This window comes from Pyxicephalus adspersus, chromosome 1 (genome assembly GCF_032062135.1).
Source record: "Pyxicephalus adspersus chromosome 1, UCB_Pads_2.0, whole genome shotgun sequence".
NCBI lineage: Eukaryota > Metazoa > Chordata > Amphibia > Anura > Pyxicephalidae > Pyxicephalus > Pyxicephalus adspersus.
Genome location: NC_092858.1, coordinates 158539593 through 158564334, shown reverse-complemented (window position 1 = coordinate 158564334; position 24742 = coordinate 158539593). Strand labels below are relative to the sequence as shown.

General features: G+C 39.1%; 1 protein-coding gene across 1 annotated transcript in view; it reads left to right on the top strand.

Moving 5' to 3' along the window:
- The first annotated feature begins 5910 nt into the window (after positions 1-5910).
- The window catches only part of NRIP1 (nuclear receptor interacting protein 1), a 62429-nt gene continuing 43597 nt past the window's right edge, over positions 5911-24742 (top strand). The window contains exon 1 of the mRNA XM_072432054.1: positions 5911-6048. The gene's annotated coding sequence lies outside the window, so the exon portion shown is untranslated. The remainder of the gene's footprint in view (positions 6049-24742) is intronic.

Genomic DNA, 24742 nt, shown 5'->3' with positions numbered 1-24742 from the left:
TTGGTGAAGAATGTGAACCTGCTGACAGCCAAACCCATCTTCCTTATGTCAGAAGAAGACCCACTGAGTTCTTATTGCCGATAGAAAGTGTTAGGCAGTGATAACAGATGCAGCCAAGAAACTAGCATTTTCGAAACAGAGCAATGGAGCAATTGTGTGACAATCCAATTTGGCATGGGGAGAAAGTGGATGCAAAAAAAGTGTCAACTGCCATTAAATTCCTGTGCACACTGTCCCCTAAGTATAAATCCATGGTGGTATTTGATGGGTAACCAGCAGCAGAAAGGTTTTGAACCTAAACAGCAACTGATGTGCAAGTGATGGAGCAAAGTCAAATGGTGCAATGTCTGTAACAACCAGTCAGGTTTCTTTAGGTTTCAGGTTTTCTATTTCAGAGCAAACAAGGAACATGTTAAGCATCACTAGTATCAATTCACTTTACTCCAGTTTGCACTAGTTTAATAAATGAACCTCTACTGGAAAAAACGTATTCAAAGCAAATATGCACAGGGTTGAGTCACACACACATAAGCTCCACTTTTCATCAAATGCCTTTATAAAGCCGGTTAGTGCTGTGTAAAAGTAGTTGTGTTATTTAACACATTGCCTGTGTAAAGAGCAGAGTTTTTGGAGAGGCTCAAGGGGGCGGAGACAAGACCAGTCACTGTGCAAAAAAAGAGTGAGAAACAGTGACTGGTCTTTATTGCAGGAATCTCCTGCCCATGGCAATGTTCCATACTGGATTACTATAGAGATCTGGAAGTTATACACAAAGCAGCCCGAAATTCAAGAAATAATGCATTTATGTTACTGTACTTAGATATTTGCTTGTCCTGAAATTCAGCTTTATAGTATTTCTTTGTTGTTTAAAAACCTTTATGTGTACATTTCACACTTAACTGTAATGTAGTGCAGTTCTGTACTTCCTCTTTAATACTATGTTTGCAATCTGCAGACTTGTGCTTCTTTTAGTTGTTTGCAAATTCATCATGAGAGCAGCTCTGGATTAAATTTCCTCTTTCTGATAACCAAGGATTTTAATTTAATGTGCACCCAACATCTAAAAGGAAACAGTGAATTATTCTATGGGTGGCCCCCAGTGTTCAATCAAGAAGCTGGGTGGGAAGAAGCTGTGGGCGGGTAGCAGGCACTGTATTGTGACCCAACTCTTCAGTAACCACCCAAAACCAGCTGGGTGGTTACCTAAAAGTGCTGGGTGGTGTGCCCAGTTACAAGGGGCTTGTATTGAACTGATCCCACCACTGGATTGAAAATTAAAACCTCATGCCTACATGAGTAGTACTCCAATGCAACCCAGTTGGTTTAGAGTTACCACTCTTGTTGGATTCTTTTTTTTTTTTTTAATTTTTTTTTTTTTGCTCCCATAAACTGCCTTCTCTTTGCAACCAGTACTTCAATTCATCTTCTCCAAGGTGCTCTATCCGCAGTCACTGGGTCAGATGTCTTTTCCTACATTGCGGTACCATTATACAACACATACAACATGAGAGAGAGAACAGCTGCTGGGGGAACAAGGGTCAAGGTAAGTAGAAGACCTTTGTACTATTCCTTAGACCTAAACAAACATTAACACATGCTGTGCAGAGGTAGCCCTACTGCAGGGGTGGCTGTACACTGCTTCCAGAGCGCAGCTTTTGAAGTTGAATTACTTTTAAGTAAATACCCGCTCTTTATCTTCAAAGTCATAAAATGCAGCAGAGGATCATACAGATAGAAGGCCAGTGTTCACATTTTTGGTTAATGTAGGCCATACTCCTGCAAAAAGCAACTCAAAAGGCCATACTTCAAGTTCTTTCTAAAGCACAGAGGTTAGCACTCTGGCCTTTGCAGCGCTAGGTCTGCATGCATGCATGTTCTTATCATTATCTGAATATTCTCCCCATGTTTGCATGTGTTTCCTCCCACATTCCAAAAACATGAAGTTAGGTTTATTGGTTTCCCCCTAAAATTGACATGACATATGACTATGATAGGGACATTAGATTGTGAGCTCCTTTAAAGGACAGCTAGTGATATACCTAAGGACTTTGTAAAGTGCTGCGTAATATGTTGGCGCTATATAAATACTGGATAATAATATTAAACTCTTGACCCATGGGTTAGGAACTGCAAAGACCAGGTGTACTAGATTCTACTCTACTGAGCAAGGGTCCTATCACTTGTCTCTGCTGATATCTTTTAGATTGTATATTGCTTTTGGCAAGGCATTTACTGCTTTTAAAACCAACCTCAGTTTTTAGGGCCAGCACAAAAAGTGCAGATTTTAGCTTGTAATTATTGAAGAGCATAACCCAGAAAATCATCAAATGGGGCAAACCATAGAAGGAGCCTTAAGCTTCGTAGATGTTCGACACCAGTTACTATCTTGGCGTCTTCAAAAACAGTCATAATCATGGAGCCAGCTGTAGCTTTAAAGTTCAATATAGATCGGCTACTGTATTTGGTGAAGAATTTTTACTCCATTCCATAGTTTGGTCGGCTTCTTCTGGTTTTGGAACTGATGACTTCTTCTGGATAGGTAGCCACCTCTGTGCCAACATGACAACATCAGGTACAATGGAACATTACCGCTGGGCCTGACTGGGCTTCAGCTTAGTTATTTTACAAACTTAGCAGGCTAGGTGCTACACTTATAGTAAATCTTGAGGTGTACTATTAGCTCAAGGTTAAGGGAAGCATATACTGAAAACCATGGGTGCCCCTACTGCTGAACTTCTTCCAACTTTTCCAGTTGATGGTTTCTGGTCCAGGTACTTTCCTCAAACAATTATGCAATTGCAATGGCATCAGAACCCTTACCCTTTATCTTGTTCTTGGTCCATAGCTTACTAATTGTTGAAACCGCTGGGTCATCATCAGAGTCATACAGTTGGCAATAACTCAGCGTTGGCTAATTCCATAAGTTTTCTTTAAGAAGTTCAGGGTAGGCCTTAAGTTTAGGAGTTATGGTTAGGCGTCAGTAACTTATTTTTATCTTTTGCTGTAATAAATTAGTTACCCAGATGTAGTAAATGTGCACTGAATCATCGCATTCATTACCAACATGGATGCCAAATATGTATGGACTATGTACAATTTATTGCTGCTGAGCATTTTTTGTCCAGGATATTTAGGTGCTGAATTTCAAATGCTCAAAATAACCACCAGAAGGTAAAAAGTCGATGTATATACTAACTACATAATATTTTGTTCTGTGTATCATAAATATGGTAATTTATTTATTTAATAATTTAATTGAAAAATGTATTTTCAGCATTTTATACCTTTGTTGCAGCCTTCATTGCAGCTTCCTCACACTATTTCCTGTCTACATGCATGCCATACATAGAGCCATATGGTTGCTTTTCTTCCTTTACTGCTCCACAAACCCAAAGGCAAGGCATGCAAACCTGTTGACCTGGAGGGCGGTTTGCTGCTTCTGGGCACAAAGCAGCAGTTTGCTATGAGCCCTGAAGCTGCCAACCATGCGGATTTGGACTGAAGATCTCAAAGGGCCCTTAAAATCTAAACCAGCTTCATAACCAAAGTACAACTACAAACATCCAATTCTTCTGCCATGCATGGAATATTAAAAAAAATGAAATTATATGTAATGCTCAATGAAAATAATAGATGTATATACAATATAGGAGACATATGCTAAAGTAGTGCACCTGTCTTTTGGAAATTGATTTAAAAAATGAACAAAAATGAACTACACCTGGTGTTATAAGGGGAACCTGAAGTGATGCAGACATGTTTTCCTTAAATACACATATTTATAAATACTAGTTCATAAGATGGGATGGATCCTACTAAGGTAGAATGGTAATAGTAGTAAAATAAATTAAAAAAATATATTATTAATTTGTAATTTAGAACCCAACCTAGCTTCTAACTTGAATGGTAGTAGGAATATTGTAGGAAATTGTAGTAACAACAATAATAATATAAATACATACTTCATATACCCTGTATAGTTTCTAACTAGAATAGTAATATACATATATACACACACAAATACAATAATATAGCAGTATATAGCCCCCCCCTGTCCAATAGATGGCATTTATCCTACTTGGTTTCTAACTAGATCACTACTTGGAGTAAACAAATGGTAAGAATAATTTATTACTAATATTATTATATGTATTATTATTTAGTATTTAGCCTCCTTCAGCCAATTGGATGGCATTTATCATGTTTAATGTATATTACAAAAAGTAGTAGGCGTAAACAAATAAATACTTTTTAATAATATTTATTATTATTATTATTATTAATAATATTATTATTATTATTATTAGTAGTAGTAGTAGTAGAAGTAGTAGTAGTAGTAGTAGTAGTAGTAGTAGTAAATACTTACTAGTGCATAGCATTCTTCAGCCCACAGAATGGCTTTTATCTTACTTGGATAAATTTATCAAAGTACCAGGACTAAACAAAAAGTAATATGAGCTCTATTTATAAAACTGGGAATATGGCATTCCCCCTAAACATTCATTGGTGGGAATTATTTACTGCCAATAAAACATATGGACCTGGAAGATTCCCATGATGGAATGTTTGAGGGAATGTCAGATTCCCTGTTTTATTGAGCCCATGGTATTCTCCATCCCATATATATTTAGAAAATTATATAAAGTCTTAATGTGTGTTACGTACCCCACCTCCTAGATTGTAAGCTCTTTGGAGCAGGGTCGTCTCCTCCTCCTGTGTCACTGTCTGTCTGGTATTTGAAAGCCCTATTTATTGTATAGTGCTGCCTAATATGTTGGCACTAGCCTAGATTGTAAGCTCTTCGGGGCAGGGTCCTCTCCTCCTGTGTCACTGTCTGTATTTATCGGTCATTTGCAGTCTCCTTTTAATGTACAGCACTGCGTAATACATTGGCGCTAAATATATTTTGTTTAAAAAACCAATATTAACAATATAAATACTGTTTATTATTATTATTATTATTATTAATAATGATAATATGAACATGTTCCCCTTTTAGCGCACTGAATGGCATGTATCCCACCTTTGATTTACATTTACTAAAGTAGTGGGGTAAACATTTTTTTATGATTTATTATTACTGTTGTTGGTATTAATATTATTAAATAGTATTGTTGGTATTAATATAATTAATAAATAGTACTGTTGGTATTAATATTAGTAATAAATAGTATTGTTGGTATTATTAATTTTAATAAATAGTATTGTTGGTATTATTAATATTTATATATAGCATTAATGTTAATATTATTATTGATAAATAGTACTGTTGGTATTATTATTATTATTAAATAGTATTGTTGGTATTATTAATTTTAATAAATAGTATTGTTGGTATTAATAATATTTATAAATAGTATTAATGGTAATATTATTATTGATAAATAGTACTGTTGGTATTATTATTATTAAATAGTATTGTTGGTATTATTATAATTAATAAATAGTATTGTTGGTATCATTATCATTAATAATAGTACTGTTGGTAATATTATCATTAATAGATAGTATTGTTGGTATTATTATTAATCAGTGTATAGTTTCTGTTTGCACACTGAATTACATTTGAATTTGACATCCTACTTGATTTACATTTACCAAAGTAGTAACCATTTTTAATGAATTATTATTTTTGTTATTGTATTATTGTTATTCTCACCCATCATATACCCTCCTGCAGCCCATTAGCTGTCATTAATCCTATATACCCTGAGAAGGCTTGTACTATGATGATAATATGGGGAATGTTGGGGATTATTATTGGAGGGGAGCAGCCCCCAGACTCCCCATGTTGGCACGGCTGCTTGTCCCGGTGCTAGCAGTGTGTGAGTGGAAGGGTTAAGGGATGAATGGCAGAGCAGTGGGAGGGCCAGTGAGCAGTGCCGGGTTAGGTGGAGCAGGATTAGTGCTGGGGGAGGCTGTGACACTCAGACATTGCTGCAGAGAGAGGAAGGAAGACACAGACACTGTGCGGGCTCAGCCTGGGATTTGGAGGACAATGTGGAGGCTTTGTGTGCACCCCGGACATGTTGGAGAAGAGCTGTTCAGGTGAGTGTGTGCCCGGCCATTGTTCCCAGGAATGGCCATGGTTGTACGGCTCCAGCCTTGTGTCTGACTCAGCCAGCCTGGGAGGAGGAGGAGGGAGAGGCAATGAGAAATACAGCCTGCTGCATGGGGACCCCTTATCCTACAAACTTTCATGGGTGCTGGGTGCCGAAGGGGTGCTAGGCTTGCTGGGTGTTGTGGTTGCTGATTTGTTAGGTGCAGGGGTGCTAGGCTTGCTGGGTTTTGTGGTGGCTGGCTTGTTAAATGCAGGGGTTGAAGGCTTGCTGGGTGTTGTGGTTGTAGACTTGCTGAATGTTGTGGTGGCTGGCTTGTTAGGTGCTGGGGTTGTGGGCTTGCTGGGTGTTGTGGTGGCTGGCTTGTTAGGTGCTGGGGTTGTGGGCTTGCTGGGTGTGTGGTGGCTGGCTTGTTAGGTGCTGGGGTTGTGGGCTTGCTGGGTGTTGTGGTGGCTGGCTTGTTAGGTGCTGGGGTTGTGGGCTTGCTGGGTGCTGGGGTGGCTGGCTTGTAAATGAAAGGGTGGCTTGGTATGTTCAGGGGTGCCAGGCTTGCCGGGTGCTAGGATGGCTATTTTGCTGGGTATAGGAATAGGAAGCTTGCTGGGTGCAGGGGTGACAGTTTTGCTGGGTACTGGGTGCCAATGTGGCACATTTGCTGTCATCAGGGTGGCACACTTGCCAGGTAAGGGGTGTCAAGCTTTGTGGGTAGAGGGGTAGCGGGCTTGCTGGGTGCCCCCTTGTGTGAGCAGGATGTCTGGCTTTTGTGATCAGACCTCTGGCTCGGGGGCTCATGGAAATGAGGTAATGCTGTACCTTGGGAATCTGGCACAGTGACATTTCTAAAGGGAGGATTGCCACCCAGGGGCCCAACCCCCACCTCCCCAGGATGGACAGCAGGGTCACAGAGGTCCAGACTAGTTACTTACAGGAAAAGGAGTAGTAATCATTAACTTGGGGGGGTGAATAGTAACAGTCTTAGGTGTTACTGCAAGATTTGACTCACCAGGGCGGGGGTTGGGGGTGTCAAATTGAGGTTTGCTCCATGTAGCATGCACAGGATGTTTATTTGCTGTAGCAATATTGTTTCATGAACTGGAATTGTGGAAGGACTGGAAGATCCTGGTGTACGCAGACACTTTGGGCCAAAAGAGTCAAATGTCAGTGTTGCGTGGTAGCATTTAGAAGTGCAGAGGGCACTTACTCAGATCCCTACAATGATATTTGATTAATATTTTTGGGATTTTGTCCTTTGCTTGTATTGCGTGTGTATGAGAGTGCCAGCTCTTGAGCCAAGGGAATAGTACTATGCACTAGGAGTAAAGCCTTCCATTCATATGTTGCTGGGTCCTGTCTCAGGTTGGAGTAATATTGCATCACCTTTCTATATATGTTTTTATTTGGAGCAACAAGAAATGAAAACACGGGCTATTGTCTGGTTTGCAACAAAAATAAAAATAATTTCATAATTGTCAGATGTTCTCACTGTACCGCAGGAGCTATTAGGAAATCCGATGTCAGGTCTTTAAAAGAAACATGCACTGAGAAATATAGTCCCTGAAAATGCTTTTTGCCTGGTAGTTGGACGCAGAACAAGTGTTAGAAGTTACACCTCTTTGCCAGCAGCTTGCTGGATTGGGGGTCAGTGATTGCAAAGTTTGAAGCCAGTGAGACCCAGGAAATGAGTATTTTCAGGTGAGGTCAGCATTGGTGCTCGTGTTATTTCCCTAGGTGCAGGTTTGCTGTTTTGTTGCAATGGTAGATTTTGTATTATTGCCAGTGGGTTGAAAAAATAAGAGCCAAGCCCTGCTAGGATTTGATACATTGTAATGATTAGTCATAATGACAATATATACACAGGAAGCATTGAGATCAGCACGGCCGCTTTTTCTGAATGGTACATCAGACGCACACAAGCGGGTTTTATATGCAGGGTGGCCGTATGCTAAAAATGCAATCCCTCCTAGTGAACACATTTATTATTTCACCAGTTCGAAGCAGTCAGGATCATTTAGAATGACGACTTGTTGGTTGCTCTTTGTAACTGCACATTGGGAATTACTGTTGACCTTCAATAATACCAAATACCAGGTTCCCCCCGCTCGCCATGGGGCCACGTCTGTTCATAATGAAATGACATCTGTCGGAAGGAGTTCACCTATTTTCAAAGTTTTTTTTTTTGTAATGATGGCTACAATTCTGTCGTATTTTTGATTATTTTGCTTGCTATGTGTGTTTTGCTGTTGTTTTGTGTTGATGAAATCAAGAAAGAAAAATGCAATATTGTAGGGTAAAAGAAAACGTTTAACCATGTTATACCTGAAAATTTAAATAAATATATATTATAAAAATAATTAGTGACCTGTGAAAGGCAAATGATTTGGTCTTTGGTAATAGGGGTTCATATAATAAACCCAGCAATAGAAAGCGGACTGTAATAATCAATAAAAAGTTGGCTTCTATATTAGGTTTACAGTCCGGACAGTGAAAGATGACTTCTGATTGGTTACTGTGCGTCAAAGCACTTTCCTGCATTAAATTTAATGTATCCTATCCTGAGCAGGAGAAATTTGAGTGATCGCATGCATTTATATTATTGATAATAATCTACATTTGGTAAATTACATTTTAAATGGTTTAGGTGTCACTGGTCTATGCAGGTCTGTAAGTTACTTGTATGATCTTATCCTTTTGTGAATTTTCGGAACTGCAATGTACTTTGTAGTTGTAGGTACTAGAGCATTGTGTTGGAGTCTAAAGAAACCATGCAATTTTAGGAAATATGTTCATGTTGAGCATTGCAAGAATACAAATAACTGACTTCATGGACCAGACTGATCAAATATTTCAGGTCTGTATGGTGACTGGTGGGATGATATAGCCCTCGTCTTAATAGAGTTCTGCCATAAACTCTGACCATTTTTACTGAGGGATTTGAAATGCCTTCATCTACTGCAGAGTAATTGAATTCTGCATTCTCTATAATAAAAAGGTAAAAAATAATAAACAACCTGGGGGACCTCAATAAAAGATACAGCCAGTGTGCAGACCAAGGAGCTCCCTACCATTGGGGTCCTTTTACTACTGGAAGATGGTATTTACTATTATATCCTCTAAGCTATATTACCCAATATTTACTATTCTGTATCATTTGATTGAAAGTTTAACTTGTTAAAGCTTTGTTTGAATTTTTCTTTAGTAGTATACAGTACAGTGAATGGATCCTTTTTTAATGACATGCAATAGTAAAAGTATTGCTGACATGCTGAGATCATTAGTGTCTCAGCTGGTTATCAATAAATAATACAGGGTATCTGCATCTTCTTATTTGGCTCCTTTTCCATCTTTCTTCACACGGGGCTGTTTCACATTAAGGCCCCGGTCACTATTAGATAAATGCATTATCGCACACAAGTTGAGGCAATGCGTAAACCAGTGAAAGAAATCCGCCATGCAGAATATTTGTTGAGTGTCAGTCATGGCCTTTCCATCTGAAAATACTAATTATTTGGCTGTAACACTAAGGCTTTGGCTTGTTTCCTAGCTGGAAACAAATATGGCGCTAAGGTTGTTTGATTTTTCATTTGCTGCATGCTTGGTTCATTCAGTGAGGTTGGCTTTAATAAAACCACATTGCCAATAAATGATTTGATTTTTGAAGGAGGCCAATAACTGCAGATTCCATGTTTAGGACTTCTTTACCTGCTACATACTGTCTTAGCTTATGAGACAGGAGACCTGTTAATGTAAAGAAAGTACAGGTGATAAACCTCTGATTATAAGGCCATGCAAGAGTAATGCACAATAAATATTCTATTTGGTTCATTGATTGTTTTTTTTTATTCTTTTATAACCCGTGCAGGAAGGGTGAAAATGCAGGAGCTTGGATTAGTTTGTTCAATAGTACAATTAGGTATACACATCTATACATGATATATATTAAAGAGACGTTAAAGAAGGACGCCAAAAAAGTTGGGGTGGATCCCTTCTGGATTTGGAGACTCTAGGTGGGGACTATACGTTGATGGGATGCTGATTCCATCTAAATTTGGGAGCCATATATTTTGCATCTTCGTAATTTTAGAATTCTCTTTGCTGATATGATTGCTAACTTCTTCTGTTAGCATAAATAAGCCTGACTTTCATGCCATATATAAATCCACCTCTCCGAATCCTTCTTAAGTAGTTTTTTGCCCTCTTGAAGAACATGATCCCATCACTGAATCGTCATCAAGTATTAGTCAGTGTTTGTCAACTTCAGAATAGCAGCCAACAAACTGACGGTGCAGCCTGATTTGTGTTTGTCTCTTCAGCAAGTCATGGTAATGTTGTCCGGCGTTTTGTCCTCTTTCCCCGTCTCCTGGAGTCTTTGGCGAGTCATGATTTTATGATAAAGAATCCAAATATTATATGAGCAGTGTTGTCAGTGATCCAGTCCGCAATGGGAGGATTTTGTGAAACAAGATTACAAGTGATAGGCTAATGTTTATTTTTAAGTCACGGTGCATGAACTCCATAATGCTATTTTGCAGGTCCTAGTTTAAACTGTCGTCACACCGATGGGGTGGAAGCACTTTCATGACCTCTGTTGAGGAGGTTGTTTTTGCAGGAGACATGGTGGTCTGATAATCAAAATACTTTTATTAAAACCACTTTGAATTTTTCTAGCATTCTGATTGTTTATATTCATGATGGTGGCATGAAAAGTCGCAATTCGAAACTTCTGCTGATCTTTGCTTCTTTATTGGTCTCATACAATTCACTAACAATAATAGTTCATAAGATTTTAGCTTTTGCCTTTCTGTGCTGATTTTCAGCTTGTTTGGGGCCTAATAAAATTTGCAAGTACATTCTACTTCTGGGCCTTTCTTATGCAATATTTATTCAGTATAGTAGTTGTCCCTCTTGCTTCGTGTTTGAATCCAAGCAGAACAATGGCGTTTTTTTGAATGTTTTCTCTAAATACTTGTATTGCTAACATAATGTTAGGGTAATTGGCTTCCCCAACTGTCTGCATTATGTTTGAGTGAGATATGGATATCAGATGTCCTTTTGGGGGACAATGAATGATGAACAATAGTGAATGACTTTGTGCTCTGTAAAGCACAACTTACTATGTTAGTGTAAATACAGGAAATACATTGACTTAGGTAAATTTCATGGATAGCAAAAACTTTTTTTTTGAGTTTGGATAGAGTAGGGGAAGAGTTCTTTGTACAGTTTGGGAGACATCTCTTTATTTTCTGTCTTAAAGATAAAACAGGATAAAAACATTAAAAGTGTGGGGAGACCTCTTTGTAGGTAGTTTTTGTCGGGGCAGGGTCCTCTCCTCCTCCTGTGTCTGTCATATGCAACCCTATTTATTTATAGCACTGCTTAATATGTTGATGCTAAATAAATACTGTTTAAATATTGTCTCCATTGGAAGATTTCTACTTCTTGTTCAAAAATGTTGGATTTCCAATCACGTTCTGTCTCTGTTACAATTTTTAGTGGAACAAATCGGATAAATCTTTCCATTGGGGACCCAGAGAGCAATTTAAAAATTTGAATAGTCTAACCCTTTTACAATCCATCCAAAACTAACAAGACATTTTTTAAAGCAGATTTGTTTCAGAAATTTAACTTATGTTTTCTTTTTTATGCTATCATGAAATGAATATGCAAGGCCCAAGATAAGCTCTCTTGTAATAGGAGTTATGCTACTTCCTCCAGTGCCTTTCCCTGTCGAAGTTGCTGAAGCTTTGCATGCATGGAAGGTGATTTACTAAAGGAATTCAGGTTGTTCACTTACCAAGGTGAATCATCACCTTGCAAGGGATAATTAACCTAGATAGTGAATGTGGTGATAGTTCACAAAAAAAACCCAATCATATGCAAAGAATTCTTTAAAAATTATGCTTGCGTACAAATGGTTGGATAGCTGATACAAAGCTAAATGAAATATCCTTTCCCATATAAAAAGCTGATATTTATTTATTATTTTTTTTATTAAACCAACCCCATGGTCTTCATGTATATATCCTCCACATCAGCAGAAGCCCCGTAGTGGCTTAGTGTAAGTCATGTGAGTGCCAGAAGGGGGAGGAATTGATTTTATTACATGAAAAGTATATGTTTATGGACCTCGTTTTTATCATTTTAAGATAGCATGAGGGTGAAGATTACAGTAATGGTATGTTAATTTGACACTGTAAGTCCACGTTAAAATGGCTTTCAAATAGGAGCTTTCTAGCATGCCAGTAATTTGCTCTCAAGTGATTTGGCAGATTGTCATTATCCGGGTGTGTTTATATTGGCCATCTACTGTTCTCCTTGCAAGTGATGCTTCAGATATCAACTTGCTGTTGATAACTAGTTGGTGTATAGTTTAAGCCGAGGAAAACCTGTTATATCCACTTATAAGCAGCGTGAAAGGACATTTTGGCTTCTTGATGTGATGTTCAGAAAAACATTGCTCATAATAAGAGAATTCTTGGTTATAGGTGATTAGGAATCTGTTTGCACTAACTGATTAGATCTGGCCACTCAATTTCTCATCTCCGGTGAAATGGTAAAGGCTGAGGGTGAATTTTGTTGTCTGGGGGCTTATAGTTTTTCTTTTATATGGTATGTTTAACTACGCTGAGTCCTTTGGTGCTCATGATGAAGGAATTGCCTACCTTGGGGAGACTTTGTTTTATAAAAATGGCACCACTTGTTCATTGTGTTTTTGGAACCTAGGCTGCATCATACAAGTAAATGTTTTTCAAGTGACCTTGTATTTGCTTCTTTCTGTCAAGCATTGGCAATTATTGCCAAGGAATTGTAATAGGTGATCAAGCTTTTACTCTTAAAAAAACCCATTGTAAAGGAGCTGTGATGGGTAGCACTTGACGGTGAACCTTTTTACCCCATAGTGCTTCACTACTTTTATTAAAAGTAGTAAACCTCTATAGGCTTGGTAAGAGTGATGGTGTCCAAAGATTACACATTTGATAAAGTGACCCCCTCTTTTACCCATTACCTAAGAGGGTAACCCAACAAGGTACAAACCTTTTATTTTCTAGCGCTCCCCTCTTCTAGGATACCAGGAATGAAATAAAACACTTCTAGGTATGGGTGAGGTGTCATGGATGCGCTGTCCATTATGAAGCTTACTCCATAGTTGGGTGGCCCTCTTATTTTCCCCTGCATGAGTCATATTTAGGCTACAAAAAGACCAATGTCCCTCAGTTTCAAGCACCAGTGTCTACAATTTAAGGATGTCAATTATTCAAATTTGGTCATTATGCCTAATAGAAAAAACAAATAAGACAACTGTTGGCCGATGACTGATTAAATCCATAAGAGAGGTGGTCATTATATCAGGTACAATTTTGTGGCAATGGAGATTGTTCTGTAGGGTCAATGATATTACTCTTCCTGTTTTTTTTCCGTTTTATATAGTTTTGTTTTGATATTATGTACACAGGCAGTTGAACATTCTTTATATAATCAAAACAATTGTCCAGTTGTTATGTCTTATGTCTTGATCAGCATATTTCTAAAATGATATAGCTATATTGTATTGTATTTTTTAACAGTTATATGTTTCAGTTGCATGGTATACCTCCCCGGTGACCAGTCCCAGTGAGATCAATGATCTTTATTTTCTTCTTTTCATCTAAATACCCAAGATAGCAACAAAGTGACACACACGGAGCTGACGCAGGCATATATCAAGCCATAAAATGCAGTGCTGAGGAAGGCTGCTTCTCCACAATATGTTGACCTGAAGATCCAGCTTTGACTGTGCACATCATTAGTCAGCCTTTGACATGATTGGGTTTCTGTCAAATGCTGTTTAGCTAAGCATAGCTATCATAAAAAGTGGAACAGTTCCCTTAGTGCGAGTATGTGCTCCACTTGCCTATGCATCAAACTGGACATGGCACGTATGTATACATTCCTATATTTAGGAACAATGTGTATTACAAAATACATTGGACTATGAAGTGTATGCGCTTGTGCTGATACAACACAAATGCATGATTGATGTATTTGTTGTTGTTTGAGGAAAGCAGTCTGTAATAAATGTTCGCTGTTTTTTTCCCCTTTAATTTAATTCATGTACAAAGAAGGCTACCTAACTCAAAGGCTACTTACATTCTACATATCAGCTAGGTCACACATGCACAGGGGCATGGTCATTAACAGTGTTGAGTGAAACTAGTCCGGTGCAATGATTTGCATGTAAACCAGTATTCCTTGAAAGCAAAATCACAGCGGTTGTATAGAGTTTTGACATAATAAATGTCATACAGTTATGAGTTTACATCTACTTTAAAGTTTATCTTTCAGTAACTTTATAAGTTCGCATAACTAAATTTCTTACCTGGAGGCAATGGAATTAAAAGGTTTTAAAGCTTGCCTTTTTTTATGAAAAAAAAACTGTCTATGAGCTCCATCCCAGTGACTAGGGCAGCCATTCTCAACAAAAGTCTCATAGAATCCCAAGGTTCCTCTGGAGATTGCAAGGGGATAGCTCAAACTTTGGCCGATTGCCCTCCTAGTTGATGATGCCGGCATAGTTCTGGAGCCAACACCACTTGGTAGAGCCAGCAGCATGTCTCTATGGAGGTGGTATTTCAGCCACCAATGTAAAATGACATTCTTTCCCCTCACCAATTTAAAGCTTTTTTCCAAAGACCCCCAAGGTTCTCCAAGACCTGGAACATATTTAAAGGGGTAAAATATACAAGGGTAAGAAGGTTAGGAATGGAAACATTTTCGTTGTCATCTTTCCTTCCAGTTATCATATTGCAATATTGTACACTGCTAATCACCTTTACAGAACTGTGTGAAATTACACATTACAGGGCATACATGCACTAACATGAAAACATGAATGTGATGGTGCCACAATAGGGGAAGAATACCTTTCTTGAGGCTCTTTGCAGACAATGATGGTGGTGGTTGCAATGCGGTCACTTCTTCCTCACCATTATCACTTCCTTCTACATGTAGCATTTCAACCACCACAGCCCTATAGAGAATGAATGGGGGTGGCATTGAGAGAGTCAGTACCGCCTGATAATATTCTGTGTAAAATGTTCCAACAATGGTTCTCTAAGAACCAGCACAATGGTGCGGGCCCTGAGTGGCTGAGAAAGAACCATAGTTCCCAATCCAAGGCTGTTTTTTCACCATTGTCATTGTAACTCTGTAGCAAGTCACAAGGTGAAATGTTGCAACAGAGGTTAATCAGTGTCAGACATTTGTAAAAACAGTCAAGAACTTTAGAATAACCAGAATTGACATGAGTGTGTCATCCTGAGTCACCATCTTAGTCCAGGAAGTACTTGAATACCCATAAATCACCTTCACAGGCATGGAAGTGGCTGCTATGCGCTAGTCACCATCTTAGTCTAGGAAGGGGATAGTCATGGAGAGTTACACTACTACTTATCATGCATGCACATTTAAAGAAAAAATATATATATAAATATGCCATTATTCAGCATGTTTATGTAGCTTTAAAATAGCTATTAATTTAGAGAGAGGTTAGCAGATGTCACCTAGCTTCATCCAAAAATGAACAGACTGCATCAAAGTGCCCATCACCAGTCTTTCCTCACATTAGCAAAGGAGTGGGTTTGTTTTATTTAGCTGTATAAAAGCTGTAATTCAGTTAACCTGCACCACAGTCACTTATTATCTTTATGGTTTGTGAGTCATAAAATGATTGGTACATATTTGCAGGCCTAAGCATTTTGCCCTTGCCTGAAATTGAGCTGCAGTGCTGAATACAGACAATGACTTGTACGTGATGACTGATGAGTAACGGCTTACTACCTTATACATAGCATTATCACTCACACAAGAACGACGTTCACTTAAAAGAGGCCAAGGGCATTGCAAAACATCCTGACTCCACTGAACAAAAATTTCAATGTATATTTATATAAAAAGATCAATTATATCTGCTATTACGATGGTGTGTAAAGATTTCTTTATATACACAGAATTTGGGAAATGTGTCACTGAATAAAAGTTTTGCAGAAAAGCTGCTTCTTCTACAGATCACTTGTTTATTTTACATAGAAAGACAAGTTTGAAGTATCTGTAAAGCCACAACTTTTTACATTTTAAAAGGTTTAGGGTCAGGTTTACGTCAACATGGGCAATGCATGTAACAAGTGTTGGTTAAACCTGGAGTGCATTGCACTGCAACACACGTTATCGCATGTGGACTGTGTTGTAGTTCGATAGTAAAAAATGTGCCTGCACTTGTTTTGCGCTACCACCTGGTAGAACCCCTTTTAAATTTGTGCTATAGCTCACAGCACAATATACATCTATGCAGTTGCACCCACATAGATGTACACACAATGCATTCACACTGGCAGTGAGGTTGCATCGCATTTACTGCTTCCTCAAGCATGGGGAGACTCTAAATGTAGATTCTCCCTGCAGCAGCCCCCATAGGAATGAATAGAGGTATAGTGAGTGGTACCAGTACCACTCACTGCCACTAGCTGTCAAATGTCCAGAACGCTGCCATGCGAGTCCTCAAGCGAGGTGCCAGGCATGGGGAGTCATACAAAATCGAGGTGTGAACCTGCCCAAAGGGTGGTTGAAGTTAAGCCATTTCCTCCTGCCCACCCAAGGCTTTTCCACTCCTCTTCAGAACCTGGGTTCACAAGAAACCTAATAAGTGGTGGGGAGCCCAAACGAGAGAGCAGATGCCCAACCTAGCCTACAATGGCTTGGTAACAAGATTTTTTTCTCCGTGTTTAGTCTGTTAGTAAGTCTCAGTTTAGTAGTCTTATCAGAGTGTCCTGGCAAGAAGTGTAATCCAAGCGCACCATATTTACTTGAACAACATAGAGTGTGTGGAATTTGCTTGTCATCTTCCTTAGGTTTTGACCTTTACCAAGTTTCAATTTCTAATTTTCCATGACTTGGCTATTGCTTGTTTGTTGCTCTAAAGCCCTGGGTAGTGCCCTTGGACTGTTATTTAGTGACCCCCACAGGTTTTACATCTGTGCACTGTTTGTTTTTACTGTATATATGCATGGTAATGTTGTTCCGATGAAATAGCAGTGCACTGCAGAACAAGTTAGTTTACAGATTAATACAATTTCAAACAACCCCTACTCTCACCACCCCTAGTTGGCTTTGTCTTCTCCTCTCTAGATACATACCTACCCAGGAGATGGCCCCATAGAGCCCCATGAGAAGCTGCTGGCACAGCGGGCACACAAAGACTGACTGCATCTTATAAATGAACCTAAAAGGCCGCTAGCACGAATTCAAGCCAAGTATGTGCCTAGGGAAGGGGGAACTAGTTAAGTTATAAAAAGTTAAGGAAATGCTCTTAACTGCTGATCTAGGAATAATGAAAAATGCCCAATGTCCATTGTTGTGAAATTGTGATATCTGCTGGCCTCTGGCACTCCTAAACATAGCATGGAATGTGTGCTAAAGTAGGAGTAAGCAGAAGCGATAAGATTCTACACAATAGATAGGTCATAGAGAAAACAGCTTAAAGCATTGTGTCGTCATCCTGTTCTTTCACTTCTAAGAAGTCACAATTTGTTCATTAACATTGTTTTCTACACAGCACCTGTTGAAGTTTATGCAGCACTCCAGGCAACCTTCGCTGTTGAACTTCAATGACCTTCTCTCCCAGGTGGCTTTTACCAATGCAGCCCAGGGCAACAGGTTCAGTTGATAAAGCTTAAATATAAAAATAAGTGAATTACGTATGCTGATGAAACATTGCATGTTAAGCGTTGACATATTTTCGCTGTAGGTGTTGCTAGACCTGTACCAATCATAAGTATGTGTTACTCACTTTTAAAGCTGTGTGAATACATGTATATATCAATTAATACATACATGTGCTGCATATTTTAAAAACTAACTGAATCTGACTTATAACTGAATTATCCTCTTGCAATCTCGCATTCTGCAGCACTTAAGACTGAGAACGGGAGTGGTAGCCGATGAGATGTGATGCATTAGGATATGCTGTCAGGTAACATGCTGATAGGAGAGCTAACTGAGCAGATGGATGTCACCATCACTCCACCACTGTTCTCCCCAGGCCCTTTTAGCTGGGTGCACCGCCCGGCACGTTTCAGTAACCACCTGCCTGTTTTTGGGTGGTTACTAAAAAGTTATGTAATATTACCGGGGCCACCTCCCACCTACAGCTTCTTGCCACCCAGCTTAAAAAGTTTTCTGGGGAGAATACTGTATATACCACTAATCAGTCACCTTTGTATAACAATGACTTTTCTATTGATGTGCCAGATTTCCATAATGGAATTTCATACCAGGTAAAAATTCTGAAAACCCAGAGTCATGAATGCACATTTTCATATTTGCACATCCTGAATAAAAAAAAGACTTTAGTTTTTCTTGAATCTGTCGTTCCTGCTTGATTCAGTCTATTACCGCACACTAGGCTTTCTGTAATGTTCCTGCTTTTCGTGTTTCCCCTTTTTTACAGCATTTGCTGCTCATCCGCTTGATTTATGGGTAGAAATGCAAAAAAAGCGGAATTGTGCAGTTGACCTTGAACTGCTGAACTAAGCTTGTCCTGTGTGCAAGCTCCATAGAGCACCATAGAAAGCCGACAACCTGGGGTTCAGCAGCTGTTCTTCTCCAACTCCCAGCATGCTCTGCTGATCACGCAGCCCTCCGAGGAGCTGTGAACAGTGGGATTTAAGCTGTTATTTCCAGGATCCCTGGCTGTCACTGGTGCTGTCATCATTTTCTAATAATAAGATTGATTACTGTTTTATACTATGAATGCTAAAGAGTCGCTTTTGAACAACTAAAGAAAAAATTGAGAAAGTAATCCAAAAATTGTTTGTTGTTTAATTGTGAAATTCAAATCTGGACAAGGCTTTAGGGGGTGTGAATAGAAGCGTGGCACGCCTGCACAGTTATACCGGCTCCTCTCCAGGGCTAAAATGTATTCCTCTGATTTCACTGCACACTCTGAGCTTCTTTAATGTGCGTTAGAAGCTGCAGGAAGTCAGATAGAGCAACAAGAACCTAGCCCTTTGTGTGTTTTTTTTAAACCAGCTTTGTGTCATGTCTCTTGGCCATCATGGTGCCTGCTTGGAGGATGTCCGCATAGTCGGTGGCATTTTCCGGATGTTTGTGTGATGTTGGACTTGTCTCCAAAAACTGGATTACAGAAATTGTTTTCAAGTATGAAAAGGCACAGCTGGGATACCTGACTTACTCCATTTGTGTTCTCATGGTATATTGTGAAAAATATCCCCCCTCCAACCCTTCCATCAAGGTCTAGTTCATTATGTCCAGTGTCTGTGTTACTTCAGCGCTAGCATTAACCTCAGTGGCTTCAGATAAATGACTCATAAATGACCTTGGACCTGTAATGAGCTCAGGATGACATCATGACGATTAGTGAAACTTGTCCTTCATCCTAAAGTGACACAATTTTCTATATATAAAATCCCATGGAGTTATGACCACGAGTCCATCTAAACCAAATGTTGGCTTCCAGCTTGGCACAATAACATGCATAAATAGGATGAGTGACTCCAATGTTTTATCTGCAATAGAATAGAAATTGTGACTGTTGTGGTGAGAACACATAAAAAGAGAACTTTGAATTTGTTATGTTTTACAAGCCTGCCCAGTTGAAGGTTTGAAGGCACAGTTAAACCCGGATTTGGAATAGATATAATTTTTTTACTATCTTTTGTCAAAAGGTTGATGCACAGCAGAAAAAATTACATTAAAATGGCATTATTGTTGTAAGTTGACAATTTTAGTTATGCCAGGACTTACAGTGTATTGTGTGCAACCCATCACAACTAAAATGTTTCCGACCTTTTTTCAGGAATGTGATGCTTTGCTGTGCACTCTTTTCTGCATTGTGAAAATGAATGGCACCCCAGGTCACCGATGTATTCAGTGACAGACATAGTGGGAACTGCCCCGAATACTTTGAATGTGAGGGCTACCTGCTGCTAAAAATTAAAGTTCTTGGACTTCTCTTTTGGCCTTATTTACTAAAACGTGGCAAAAAGCTTGCATGATTTGCATACTTTAGTAAACGTGCCATAACACAGGTATGGTGTTTTATATTGGTTTCATAACACTAAAGAAACTGTGCGACAGTGTGTAATGATTGCACATTGCTTGGATTTTTCACATTACTCACTGACTTAAGTAAGATAAGTGCTTTTTTTCCCCTATGATAACTATTTACCATTGCTGTACAATACTTATTTGTGTTACTGCTCCTGTGCATAAAACCAGATGTTTTTTTTTTTGTATGCAGCAGTAGGAATTCTTATCCTGCATTTCTAAGAACTTTTATATTAATCCCTTACCTTTTTTCAATATATGCTTCTATTAAGTGGGCTTAATTTATTAAAGCTCTCCAAGGCTGGAGAAGATAAACTTTAATCAATGAAGCTGGGTCATCCAGCAAACCTGGAAAGGATTTCCTAAAAGTCATTTACTAGCAAATTTTTTGAATGAAAGATCCATTCCAGGTTTGCTGGATCACCCAGATTCACTGAATAAAGTGTATCCTTTCTAGCCTTGCAGAGCTTTTATAAACCCAGGCCCAGTGTGTTGTTATTATTATACAGTAAACCATAAAGCAGTGTTTCTCAACCTTTGTGGAACCTCTGAAATAAATTCCAGGTCTTAGGGAACCCTTGTATAAAGGAATAATTGGGGTAATTGAAAAGATTGCCACTTTGAGTGCTATACACCAAGTGCTGTTTTATATTTCTACCATTACAGATAGATAAAAATATCATGTGCATCATGCCACTGGCTCTGGTGTTGGACCCAAAACTTGGCAAGCCCCATCCAACAAAAGGTCAATTGGCAATACTTCAAGAAACCTCTAGCAACATTGGGAGGAACACTAGGATGCTATGGAACCCTAACGACTTGTTCTCGAGCAACATCTGGACGAAGCCTAGGAGCCCTAAGGGCTTGTTCACATGGAGGGTTTTGCAGCAGTTACATGATAGTTGTACCAATTGCCAGACACCGATCTATCACCACCCCATGCTGTTTACTACGGATTTGAGTGATCAGTACTGACAGGCGTTCTCTGTACATCACGTGCTCTCATACACTAAATGCAGAGACTGATAGTCAATCGTCAATTCAGCCCTCTACCCAGACACCTTACCTGTCAGCCACCAGGACAAAAGGTGACACAATTGTAGGCGGCTGTGTTTATATGACAGCCATCTGTGTACTAAACCCTAAATCTATTTTAAAGTATGTTTGGCAAACAGGTTTTTAAACAAATCCCTATTTGTGTTTCTGTCTCAAGGCTTCTTTCCTGAAGATCTGCCGGTATTGTTGTATCGTGATTCAGTCTGACAATGCTAAGCCACCACCATGCTTTTTGCAACAGTGTTGTCAGCACATACCGGGCTGACAACGCTGCTGCTGAGTGGCTTAGCATTGTCATCCCAAAGTGCTACGGCTGGCACAGTTTCTAGGTGAGAAGCTTTGCAAAAAAAAAGATTTCTGCAGAAATTGAAAAATTGAGTTTGGGTTTTCATACACATATATCCAAGTAAAAGGGTGCAAACAAGTTTAAATTATTAGTTGCTGTAGTAACAAAAAAAATTGAATACTAAAGTAAGATGCATACCATTTTTTTTCTGATGGCACTTTGTGAATCGTACCCAATTAAGTTTATGTTTCTTAAGTATTTGAACTTCTGCTTGGTAGAGATAATAGGTTGGAACAAAAGGTCACGACGTGAAGACGTGCATTAATTAGACCATTGCAGGAGTGGAGATGTGACAATTAAGTGGATTTCCCACAGTCCCCCTACTCCGCTGCCATTTTTCACGCTCAATGACTGCGTTGGCGGAATTCACCTTTGTGCCACATTAAGCATTTTTTGTCATTTTTATGAATCGGAAGATGCCTATTTCCTATTGTGGTTGGAGCGGAATAAAATGTGTGAGCAACAGCTGGTCTTTATATTTGCTGGGGATTTTGTTTATTGCTAGTTTTATTAAAGGTTAATAAATTATTTGAATCATTTTAAACAGCGTCAAGGTTAGGTTGTGGAAAAGTTTGGGATTTTGCTCTAAGAATGTTCTGAGATTCCAAATGGCTATCATAGCTTAATGGCTAAGTGATCCATAGCCATAGCCAGGCACTGTTACATGGAGGGGATGGGGTTTTTCATATTCAGATACTGACTTTCTGAAAAGTCTGTATTTGCATACCATCTTTGCTTGAGGGGTGACTGATCAAAACAGTGGTGTATTACCAACGGCTGAGTGCAGCTGTAGGGTCATTTCTCAATTTAAGTCCATGCAGTAGGTTTAAATTAAAACCAGCTCTGAGAGAAGTATATGAAAGCAGGTTCAGTTGATTTCCTGCTGAAAGTCCTAATTGTTTGGCTAGCTCTGACATCAATATATTGAGTCACTGATCTGGAACAAGCATGCAGTAAACCACATCAGAATTGCCCAACATATGGCACCTCCTTACCCGTGTGCAGCCGCCTTGCAGCGATTAAGTCCAGGACCTGTCATCTCTGCATCCTTGAAAGGTGCCATCTTCGCCATTGGTTCCACGAAGGACTTCCATAAAGATAGCCATCGTATTTGGCCATTGGATGTCAACTGACTACGTAACTGTGCATGTGCAGATGTTACATTGTGTCCGGGTCAGGTTGCAGAATATCACACTTGAATGTGCTGTGGTGCACTACACTGCTCAAAATTGTGCATGCACCTTTTTTTGGCATGTTGATATGTTACATGTTAACACAAAAAACTTCAACACGTATCATAATATGTATATATCTTTTACTGCACAAATGTAAAAAGCCCTTGCCGTAACACCTGGCACTTATTTTCTCCTATTTCTACATTCAGATTTAAAAAAAGATGATCTCTATCCTATAAAACATTTCGTGTTTTCCTGGTGTCCTATGTGGAATTTGTTTTCTCAACAGCATGACATTGTAAAGTTAGAATTGAGATATCTCTGGCAATTGGATCCTAATAATAAAATGTTGATGAGAGAAAAAGCTGCCTGGGATAAGGTTTGTAGTTCATTTACAGTTCAAGGTTGTTCTCTGGTTTAATGTCAGCCGGAGGTCAGGCTGTGTTGTCTAATATTAACACAGTCTCAAGGACTTGGCAACCAAGCGAAAAGAGACCGGTATTGCTGAATATCAGAATGCAGGTTTGTTTTCCTTTCTCATTTGTTGGATCTGGATTGTCACACCCCTTCTGAACACAGAACATTGGACTTTCTGCACACCTCGTGCCCTGTACTTATTGTTAACTGCGGGGTGTGTTAGAAGTGTATGGTTCATGTTAAAACAACGCTGGCATCTGTTACCCAACATCAGCGTGTGTGTGATGAGGTTTTATGGCTTTCCTTCGTTAATGTGTTTACCTGGAAGTTATAGAATTAAAGGCCCAGGACACTCAGATTACTTAGGTTTACCATTGGATAATAAAAGGTATTATGATGCATGAGAAAATAATGGAAGGATCACTAAATCTACATATCAGTCAATCATAATCTGGCATTCTGGTATGGTACCGCTCTTCAGAGGAGGTAGGCAAATATCTAAATACCCTATAGGTGGGTGTCGGTGTGGAGAAATGGGCATTGTATGTGATATTGAATTTCCATGGTTGAAAGAACTGAATAAAAGGGGTGAGTCTTTCACATTAACTCTGGAGTTAAAAGATAGGAGTTAGATCGGCATTGCCCCAACTTTTTAACATGAGGGGAACCCTGGAAAAACTTTCAGTCCTCAGCGAACTTCTGGTAAAAACTACTATATTTATACCTCATACTACATTCATGTGGTGCCTCAAAAATATTATCCATGCAGTTAGCCAAAAAGATCATTGGTGTCAGGTAAACTGACCTGAAAAGAAGACATTGTTCATTGCTCAAGGAACCCCTAGCAATCTGGTTGAGAAATGTCGGGCTAGATGATGCTTGATGTCCATCAATCAGGAAATGATGCTGACTCTTTCTAAGTTGCTGTATCTTCTAATGCACACTGTGAGAAACTTACAGCGTGCATTACAAAAGTAAGCTGTTTTAGGCACAGCAGAGGAGCCTGTATAAGGCTGGATATACACTTTAAGAAGCACAATAAGGACAAGCTAATCTTTGTCATTATTCATTCTTCTTCTATAATTATGCTCATTGTTGGCACATGAACCGATCAGCTCCTTGTGCTTCTCTCTTGTACTCCTAATTTTTTCTGACAAATGCTGTTCATGTCAAATCCCTGCACTTGCATTGCATGCTTTAAAATATTACAATGGCTAAGCATTTTTTTTCTTATATCTGCCTTTGATCATATTTAGGATATTAAACAAATATAGCATAATTTTGTTAGGTAAAAGTGGAATGCACTAAGGCAGTAAAAGCACGGGACCCTATCACTTGTTCTTCACATTTTGCCACCTTGGGCCAGGTCCTTTTGTGGCCCCCACAGATCCATACGCCCTTGTCCCTCTGACTTTCAGGCTTGAAAACTGACGCTGCCAGCCCCTTGAAATCAATGGGATTTCCACTTAAATGGATGGTCAGCTCATTCTGGCTGGGACCCGCCTACTCTATGTAGGTAAAAAACATACCTGTAAAGAAGGTGTTAGTAGTATACTTACCTTACCATTGTCCAGATTGAGTTATTTTAGTGT